Source organism: Helianthus annuus, chromosome 7 (genome assembly GCF_002127325.2).
Source record: "Helianthus annuus cultivar XRQ/B chromosome 7, HanXRQr2.0-SUNRISE, whole genome shotgun sequence".
NCBI lineage: Eukaryota > Viridiplantae > Streptophyta > Magnoliopsida > Asterales > Asteraceae > Helianthus > Helianthus annuus.
The window spans coordinates 140,730,445-140,741,067 of record NC_035439.2 but is presented as its reverse complement, the minus strand read 5'-3'; positions in this window follow the sequence as shown (position 1 = coordinate 140,741,067).

Sequence of the window (10,623 nt, the reverse complement as noted above, 5' to 3'; positions counted from 1 at the left end):
GGGTGATAATTTTAGTATTTGTCTCAATTCAAATCAACTTAAAATTTGGGCTTCTAACTTTACAATAATATAAAATTTGGGCTTCTAACTTTACAATAATATAAAAAGTATTATTATTTTTTCCCTCTAATTCGGCTTTTTCGTATTTGTCTCAATTCAAATCAACTTAAAATTTTAAATTATAGCTGGTGTGATTAGAATTCGAATCCGTTTTCAAATATCTAAATTCAGATAATCTGAATTATATAAATGTTTTTTTTTTTTTTGAACGGCAAATTTGGATCACTGACGGACCACTGGAGTATCATCGTGCTACCAGAGGAACCACCCGATCATATCCATTTCCACTAGGCATAATGCCACACCAATTCATGAGGAAACCCAATAAACATGGAAAAACCCCCTTTGTGGGAATTGAACCCAGGACCTATTGGTCCCAAAGCCTTATCCCACCACCAAGATGCCACTAGGCTATAAAGCCATGGGCGAATTATATAAATGCTAGTAGGCTATTCTTGAACATTTGAACATTAAAACGGTATTTAATTGGCTTATAACTTTACAATGGGCCATGAACATGTGAACCCAGAGGTGTTGGACGTGCTCCTAATTCAAATTTGTGTTACTCGGAAATTTAAGAATTTTGACAACTTTTAACAATTTGTTATTTTATTTATTTATTTATTTTATATATCTAAAACTATTTACGGGTATATTTATCATTCGTTATATGTAATTTAGTGATTCCATATATAACTAGTGATAATACCTGCGAATTTCGTGGTGTTGAGAAATGATATGTTTCTTATTTTTAGAAGAGTAAATTACAAGTTTTGTCCTTTATGTTTACACCAAATTGCAGGCGCTGCCCTTTTTTCCAAAAGTTTACAGGCGGTGTCCTTAACCTTTCCAAAATCTTGCAAGTTACGTCCTTTAGACCAAACCCAGTTAGATTTTTTGGTTAAATCAGATTACATAAGGGTATTTTAGTCTTTTTATAAATTTATTTAAAAATATTTATTAAATAAAACAAAACAAAATAAAAAACTTAATATATATTTATAGTTTTATATACAATATATACAAACACCATTTCAGTAGATTCATTCAACCCCCACCACCCACCACCACCGCCACCAAAAGACCACCGCTGACCACCAAATCCGGCAACCAAAAAAATCCCCACCATGTTTCCCTGTGATCGTCATCACCAAACCCCCACCACCATCATTATCATCTAAAACCCCAACACTTTCTAGACAGAGAAATCGGAGAGAAACAAATATGAGAAAGCAAAAAAAAAAACGTAGATTCTGATAACGAAATCAAACCCTTGCCGGTCGATTGGGTAGCTTTGATGGTGAATTGGACGGCTATCATGGCCGGAGACATAGACCACCGACGCACTTATCCCACACCCACCGCCGCACCTTCAGCCACCACCGACACACTAACACCACCTCCGCCACCGCACTTAACCCACCACCACCACCGCCGCCGCCCCTAACTCACCACCGCCACACACCACCTTCAATCCGTTACCACCACCGACACACTAACACCACCTCCACCACCACCGAAGCACCACCACCACCGCCGTACCTAACCCGCCGCCGCCCCTAACCACCGCCACACACCAGCTTGAATCTGTTACCACCACCGCCGCCCCTAACTCACCACCGCCACACACCACTTCAATCTGTTGTTAGAGAGAGAGAGAGTTGAGAGAGAGAGAGAGAGAGGAGAGAGAGAGAGTTTATCAGATGTTAGAGAGAGAGAGTTTATCAGAGAGAGAGAAGAGAGAGAGTTTGTATATATAGTGTTTTACTTTTAAGTTTGAACAAAATGGCCCCTGAATAGAAGTTCTTTACAAAATAACCCCTGGGAAGGTGAAATGACAAGAATACCCTCATGTGCATTGCACATGACCAGATTTAACCAAAAAATCTAACTGGGTTTGGCCTAAAGGACATATCGTGCAAGATTTTGGAAAGGTTAAGGACACCACCTGTAAACTTTTGGAAAAAAAGGACAGCGCCTACAATTTAGTGTAAACGTAAAGGACAAAACTTATAATTTACTCTTTTTAGAAAAAAAAATTACGTTTATACTGACATCGCAAGAAAACCCCAAATATCCGTCGATTATGGTTTCGTCCTAGAGCTTTGAAGAGAAACGTCTCGCATACTGGACATTGGAATCAATCTTAGGGATATAGTAAAACACACATTGCACTTGTATATTATATATATAGGATTTCAAAGTTTCAAAACAATACAATCACTTGTAGCATATCATAATTTCTTTTTTTCACACAATCACAAAAGCATATCATAACAATACAACTTTCATGAATGCGATCATAGACAAAAGCATACATATTACAGTTTAGAAAAGTTAATTTAATCACAGTGAGTTCCTACAAACCAAGAAACTTAAAAAACACATCTGTATCATCACATCGAGTCCCGAACTTCTCATAAATAGTTACGACATCAACCTTTAGAACAGATAATACAATAAATATAGAAGAGGTGAAGAATGTTGATACAGATCCATCAAAATAAGATTAATGCAACATTTTTCCAATAGATAAAAGAATATGTTTTTCACATGGTAATAAATATTTATGGAAATTTAAGCCATCTTTGAAAGAATATTTAATAAAGTAATATTACTCACATTTAGTTGTTTAGATTTAGCCTTCGTTGATAATGATCTTATACAGAAACATACTTTCCGAGTATCCCTCTTCTCCACAAAAATCAGACGGGGATAAAAGATCTACACCACTCAATCCCATAACCTTGCATACGTGCAACAAACTAATTGAGAAAAGTGAAGTTGAGATGGGATATGATAGGAAGAAACCAAGCAGTATTAAAAGTTTTAAGAAGCTCGCCTTCAAAAAATGAATCAACATTTGAGTAACGTCTATATCTCCCTATGCTTTTCCGTGCATCAACCGGTACAAACATGAAAGCATTGTAATTTTTGAGTTCCATGTATTTAACCAATATGTTCCATAATGCTTTAGAAACCACCATCTTTACTTAAACGTACAAATAATCTAGTAAATTGAATTCAAATACCTGTTACCACACCACTGCATCGACATAAATGACATGTTCTTCTAAGATGTCTTAACCATTCTCCAGATCATCGCCAAATGACGTTAGCTTATTCAGACAAAACTTACATAATTTTAAGGCTAATTAAGCCATCTAGATCATTGCCAAATGACGTTAGCTTATTGAAAGTAAGGTTCTTGTCATTTTAAGTACAAAAAACTTCTTGATTCTTGGTTCTTAGATTTGAGTCATCCAATTCTTGATCGCTCCAATAGAGACTTTGGTAAATAGCCAAATAGTTGAGTTCCCCTTAAATCCCAAGCGTACATAAAAAATAAAAATAAAAACTTGTAGATCATTTCTAGAAAGAATTTGAGCATACTTGGATAAGATATACCTATGGGGCTAAATCTTTAAATCCTCTCCAGAGGGTTTAAGTAACAAATCAATAAAAATTGGCATTGGCATTAAGTAGAAATGTAGGGGCCAGGTTCTATGGTCTATACTCTGTCTCTAACAAATCCATGTGTTTCAATAAGGCCTAAAGTTGAGAACTGCATCAAGAAAGCATGTATGCGAATTAAATAGAAAAAGAAAAAAGAAACACACACCTGCAAGAGCATAAATAACACGTGACATAACTTCAAGAAATCAAAACATAAACATCAACAAATATCTGGAACAATAGATGAATATCGGAATAATAACTTGGTGTGGACGACATTTGTGTCTTAAAGAAGTAAAAAGATCGAAAATCAACAAACCCTAGCATATAACGAATGAAAATTAAATTGGTAAACAATCAAAACCAAGAATGAAAAGGCTGAAACTCTAGATGTTTAATCGAAGTGCTAGTAATCTAACCTTGATTTGGAGGCTTGATATGAAGATCGTTGAAGGAGAAAGATAAACCACGAATCATGAAACAATGTTTAGAACATCAAAGATCGAGAAAAAATAACCTTAGTTGCTTGGTTGCTTCCAATTGTTTCTGAAGAGATTTAGGATCGATTGCGAAGAGGAAGAGAAAGAACAAAAAAAAAACCCTAATCGGCTTTTAGGTTTTTAAATGGAACGAAAAAAGAGGACCCGAATGGACAAAATGGATCCCGCATCGGGTTTCACTCAAGGGAAATCAAGGGATTGCAAAATGGCGGGAAAATGAGGTTTAGAGGCTCTAGATGGGGGACATGTGTCCCCTAGGTATGACTTTTATTAGGTTAAGAAGATTACAAGTTTACATACATGCAGCGACCTTCAAAATGAATAAATGAAATGATTGGTTGTTAAGAAATTTTGAAGTAGTTACCTTTTTTAGAATTCTGAATAGAACTCAACACCTGCATTATATTAATAATAATAATAATAATAATAATAATAAAGATTTACGAGTATTTTGCAAATCCCAAGCATTTATAAAAATGTATTATATAACATGACAAAAGATCAAATACAAATACATTTAACGTATAAAACGTATGAACTGAAGGTTTCTTGAAAAATGTGGCGACATTTTCGTAATTATTTACTCGTAGAGTAATTATCAAAATTACTCTGTAAATAATCTTGTAGGGTAATTTTGATCTTGTATGGTAATTTTGAACAGTATCATAATTACTCTACAAATAATCTTGTGAGGTAATTTTGATCCTGTAGGATAATTTTGTAAAGTATCATAATTAGTTTCCAAATGATTTTGTACGGTAATTTTGAATCTTGTTAGGACCGGTTTTGATTCCGAAACGATTGCGAACCGAACGTGTGACGTGCGGAATCCGTACACGAACGTGACCGAACACGCGAGACGTAATATAATCGGTGATTCTTATTGAAACGTATGAAATCGTACAAAGCACCTGAATCACGATGTCACTTTCTCTCTCTAGACTTTCTCTCTCTAGTTCTAGCTCTCCAAAGCTCCAAATGCTAAAAGTCTCCAAAAGTCTCAAATCTAACACATAAACCTCCTATTCATAGGCCCAGGAGCTTTAATGAGATTTCTCATTAATTACAATATAGCCACCTTGCCTTTTTCTCTACTTATGATAATATAAAGCTTGAATTAAACTGTTTCTGCTACGACTCGTATTGACGGAGGCGATACACATTACTGCACAAACAGACTCCCCCTTGGATATTGCCGCAGTCAATCCGTAGCATCTTGTCTTACTCTCTCTCTCTCTCTCTCTCTCTCTCTCTCTCTTTGAGTCTTCTTGAAGCTTTAACACGTTTTCATCAATGTAGACTCCCTCTTGCTTGAACAAAATCCCAGTGGATCTGTCTTCAGCTTCAGCTCCCCCTTTCTGTAGACTTTTTTCTTCAGGCTCCCCCTTTCATCAAGTTTCCGTGCTTTTGGGATCGACACCTTACTTTCCGTATACAAGCTCTTTCAGGATTGTTACCTAGCTCCTTGAATGCACGCTTCCCCTTGCGTTGAGCTCGTCTTCAGACTCCCCCTTAGACTCGGCTGTCGGGATCGTAGTCTGGTACAACATCTGCAATCCTCAAACATTTATAAGTAAAACATTTTGGTCATCCAGGATTGAAAACCCTGGCTCTCTCAGCATAATCTAAAATATTTTGACAATGAAAGCAATTTCGGTTTTCCAGGAATCATAATCCTGGTTCTATTAAACTTTCTAAATCAAGATCCTGGCTCTAAATATAATAATATGAATATATCCAGAAATACTTGATTCACTCCCCCTATCAACAATCTTCATAGATTTGGCAGTTTTAAGTATCCAAAATCGAAAACTGGCTCTTTTCAATAGATTTTCACAGTTTAAGAATCCAAAACCCTCTCAGTTAATCATCCAAGTCCAACTTAATGACCTTGGAGATTTCCACAAACTGTTTTTTTACTTGATTTTAAAACTTCAAGTTTCAAATTAATGAACTTGTTTTTTTATTTTCAGAAACACAATCAACATGCTTGGATTTTGAAACTTAGCACTCAGACATCGGTTGTCGAAACTTAAGCAGAAATCAAAATCTTTTTGTATTTTTCTGAAACATATAGCAGTAAAGAAATATTTACAAACATATTTACAGACAATATTTTTGTTTGAGTTCGTGTCAGAGGATCATATCAGTTTATGACAAATCACTAGCATCGTTGAGCTTTAAACACTTTAAGTTTTAAACGATTCACTTAGATTGTCAGTATAATGATCCACTTAAATTTTCACACAAAGTTCAATTGATTCGAGATACGAGATTAGTGTTTTAAGAACTTAAACTTATTCGCGTGTCCCACCTCAGAATATACTCCCGTATAAAAATTCCCTAGATTCAGCCTTACAGGTGAGTATACCAATTTGATATCTGTATCTGGGTTAGTGCGAGACCTTGAGAGCTCAAGTATGAACTTCCGTTCAGTCAAAGAGATGAAGGCTCGACTTTAGGTGTGTTCCCTTTAGGGAATCTTTTCTTCAACTGCAATTGATTCATATCTTTCGATATTTTCTCAATTTTTGTGCAGAGGGTAAGCTTTAAAACCGCATAAAGTATTATACGAGGTCTAGGCCATTGCTTCCGCAAAATCAGAAAACTAAGTATAATACCCCAGATATCAAACAGTATAAAGACCTAGTATCTCAGAATCAGACAATCTCTCAAACAAGATTTCGGGGGTTACCCATATATCCGAGAGATGTTCCCCACGAGATAAGTAAAGTATTGATATTTAGGTTTATATCTCGAAAACAATCTACTAAGCGTGTAAAAACCTACTGGCATATCATCAGTGAGACCGTTTTTCACATTAAAACATTCCATTTCTTTAGCGTACTGTGATTGTCTACTGATGTACTATCATTTCCTCTTTTTACACAAAAACTCATTTTGAATTTTATCATGTTTTTGGCTTTTTCAAATTTTCTAATATTTTTGTATTTTCAAAATTTTTACTCCTCCTAAAATCCAAAACCATTAAAAGAAAATTTGATAAACCGATACTGATAGCTTTGTCTCGCCATCCATTTTCTGTTTTTCATGCTCTGATTTGCAGAAAATATAACACTTCTATTTATCAGGTTGTCAAATCTTGTACCCCCATGATTTACAACACATTGATATTTTACAGTTTGAAAACCGTTTTTCAATCTTGTGAAATTAATCATGTTTGTTCAGTCGTGAGGGTTTCGGCGTATTCACTTAACAATTTTTTTTTAATTTTTGACAAATTTAAAAACAAACATATTTTATTTTTTTTTCAATTTTTTGACAAAATAAAAACATATTTTGGTTTTTAAATTTTTCAATTTTTAGAGTTTTTGAAATCAAACAAACTCCTTGTTCAACAGTAGCAGGGACCAGCAGCCCCTTCCTTTCGTGCCAGGCTGCTCCTACATTTTTCTTGTTGACATTCAGATTTCTTCGGAAGCACCTGCACATTCAAGAATTGAATTATTTGAACAATTTAGCCCAAGTCTGTTTGACCTTAGGCATTTCAACACAATATGCTTCATTTAACTTTGGAAAATCTTTATCATTTTGTACAAAGACTTTTTTAATTTTAACATCATCTTTTTCTTCATTTACCAAAGTCTTTTTTTCTTAACTGTCCATGTCTGACATTTTAGAGTACCTCTTTTGTAAAAATGTGAATCCTTTTGAACATTTTGATTTTCAACAACTTTTGTTTTCCAAAACTGATTTGGTTTCGTTGCATCAACAGTTGTTTTCCAACTTTGTGTTGTTCTTAATCTGGGTATGTGAGAATTCCAGGTTTGTCTTGAATCGAACCTATTAGGGTTTGATTTCCAAGTTTGATTCGAAGCAAACTTGTTTGTATTGTACCTCCAAGTTTGGTTTGAGTCAAATCTGGTTGACCTTTGTTTCACATCCTCAGATTTCTGTTTCTCAACATCTTCAGACTTCTTTTTCGTCTCAACATCAACAGGTTTCAGATTTGGACACTTGCGAGCAAGATGTCCAGTTTGATCACATTTGAAGCATGTTCTTTTGGACACATCCTTGACCTATGGTTGTTGCGTTTTCTTTTGAGCATAGAACTCTTCATTAGATTGTCGTCTAAATTGAAGTTCTTTCTCTTCTTCGGAACTTGTTCCGTGAACAAAATTCATTTTTGCCTGATAATTTGGCGTTTCATTTCTTTTCCAACTTTGTTTCTTCTTATAACCCAACCCAGCCTTCATGTTTTTCTTTTTGTAACCAGGTTTGTTATAAAAAGTTTTGTGACCATTTCCAGCAAACTTTGGAATCTCAAATTTCTCAATCTCAACCATTTTGAAAACTTTGTCAATCTTTTCTGAAATCACATTCTGAATCGGGAATACAATATCTAAGAATAATTTGTCCGATCCAATCATGGTATAAACCAATCCTTTTGAATCTTCATTCAAATTTTTCTCAGATTTTGAGTTTTTCAGATATTCTTCATGAAAACTACCTTCATTTTCATCCTGTGATTCAGATTTACCTGTTTCAACCGACTCTTCTTTCAACACACTTTCAACGACCTTACCTACCACATCTGAATCACTTGAATCATCAGATTTGGAATAGGTTACGTCAATGTTATCTGGCAATTGATCTACCATGTTGAAAGCTTTTTCAACCTTTTCATCATCATAAAATGCAAACTTTTCCGGTGGAGGAACTTGATGAAACTCAGAACCAATACCCTTTTTGTTTTTCTCAGAATCATCATCACCCGGTTTTATGTTGAAAATTCTTTCAAGCACATATGATGATGCATGATAACTTTTTAACTTGTTGTTATCCTGTTCTAAATCAGCAATCTGACGCTTTAGCTTAGCAACATCCTCAATGTAAACAACTTGTTGCTTTATTTCATACTGTCGCTTAAGCGTATCAGAACAGTATTTCAATCTTGATTGAACAAGTTTCATTTGACTCTTCACATCTTCATATGACTTTTTCGTAATGTGATAAGCCAATTTTATTAAATCGTATTCTTTTTTCATTTCTTGACATGCATTTTCTTTTTGAACACATTCTTCTTTCATTTTTGAAACCTTTTCTTTCAAAATCTCATTTTCTTTTTCTAAGTTCTTGCATTTTTGTGTGAGCTTTTCGTCATTATCTTTCAAAATCTTTTCGTTTTCTAACATTTCTTTGCATTTATTTTTGAAAACTTCTTCGATTTCATTGAATTCAAGATCTCTTGTTCTGAATTTTTCGTCTTTTTCAGTACAAGCACTGCACGTTTCCATGCATTTCTTGCACTGTTCAGTTGTTTCATTTAAGACTTCAGAATCAGATTTTACCCTAGTGATTGGCACCTCGGCTTTCGCTTCCGACTGTGTTTGATCAGCATCTCTCTTTTGCTGTTTCTCACCAACACCAACACCAACACCATAATCATCACCAACTTCCAAAATTTCACTGTCTTCAACCACAACTTCTACTCTTCTACCATACACTCGACATTTTTCTTCATTCTTGCTTCATCCCTCTTCCTCAAACTTGATGTCATGGCATCTCTTATGATTTTATCCAGCCTTTTCACATATGTTTTATCTTTTTCAACATTTAAATAGTATTCACCGGATCGAGGAATTACTAAAAGAACATCATCATGAACTATGTCCCTCCTGTGGACAACAGGTTCACCATCTCTGTTGACATAACACTCTCGCTTCTTGTCCCATCTTTTACTGCTTACAGCATTTTCATACTCTTCCTGCATTTTATCAATTCTGTATCCAACTATACTTCTTTCTCTGGGTGTTTTCTCATTCAGAATCTCTTCTCTGGTTTTCTCCTTTATTTCAGCAACAAAGGCACGATGTTTGCTTTTTGATATTGTTCTGCCATGAGCTGTGAATCGATCATCAACACGATCTTCTTCTGGAAGAATCTCACTTCAATCATACCCTTCATCATCATGGATTACTGCACATGCTCTTGACTTCTCTTTGGGATTATTTTCGATCATTTTCGGCTCTTATTTGCTACGGTGGTAAATCGCCTTCCGGTAATAATCATCATTGAAAGGATGTTCATTTCCATCAACTGCAGAATTATTGCATTCTCTCTTGAAATGACCTTTTTGCTTGCATTTGAAACAGGTCACTTTGGATTTATCAAATCCCAGCTTAGTTGACGGACTACCAATTGACTGTTTCCCTGTAATCTCCATGTACCTCTGAGCTCTTCTGATGCAGCTCGCTAAACACCAGCGGATATCGATAAGTTCCATCTCTTCCGGATCAATCTGATCGTAGTCTTCTTTGGTCAATTCAGAATTTCCAATTTTGCCAGCGACTAGACCTTCATACGATTCCAGGACAGATGCAAGGAAACTTATTTGCTGCTTAGCAGAGTTAATGCTCATGGCAGGAGAATTCTTTCAATTTGAGAGCAATGTTGCACAGTATCTCCTCCGATTCATCAGGATTTGTTTTTGAAGAAGATGAATGATATCCCGGATTGTAGCTTGATGATCTGTTCTGTGATTCCTTTGTCTTCTCACCACTAAATGCTGTCTTTGGTGAATCACCAGCTTTCACCGAGGGTATGTTACCTTTGTAATAAAGACCAACATTCTGATGATGTGAAG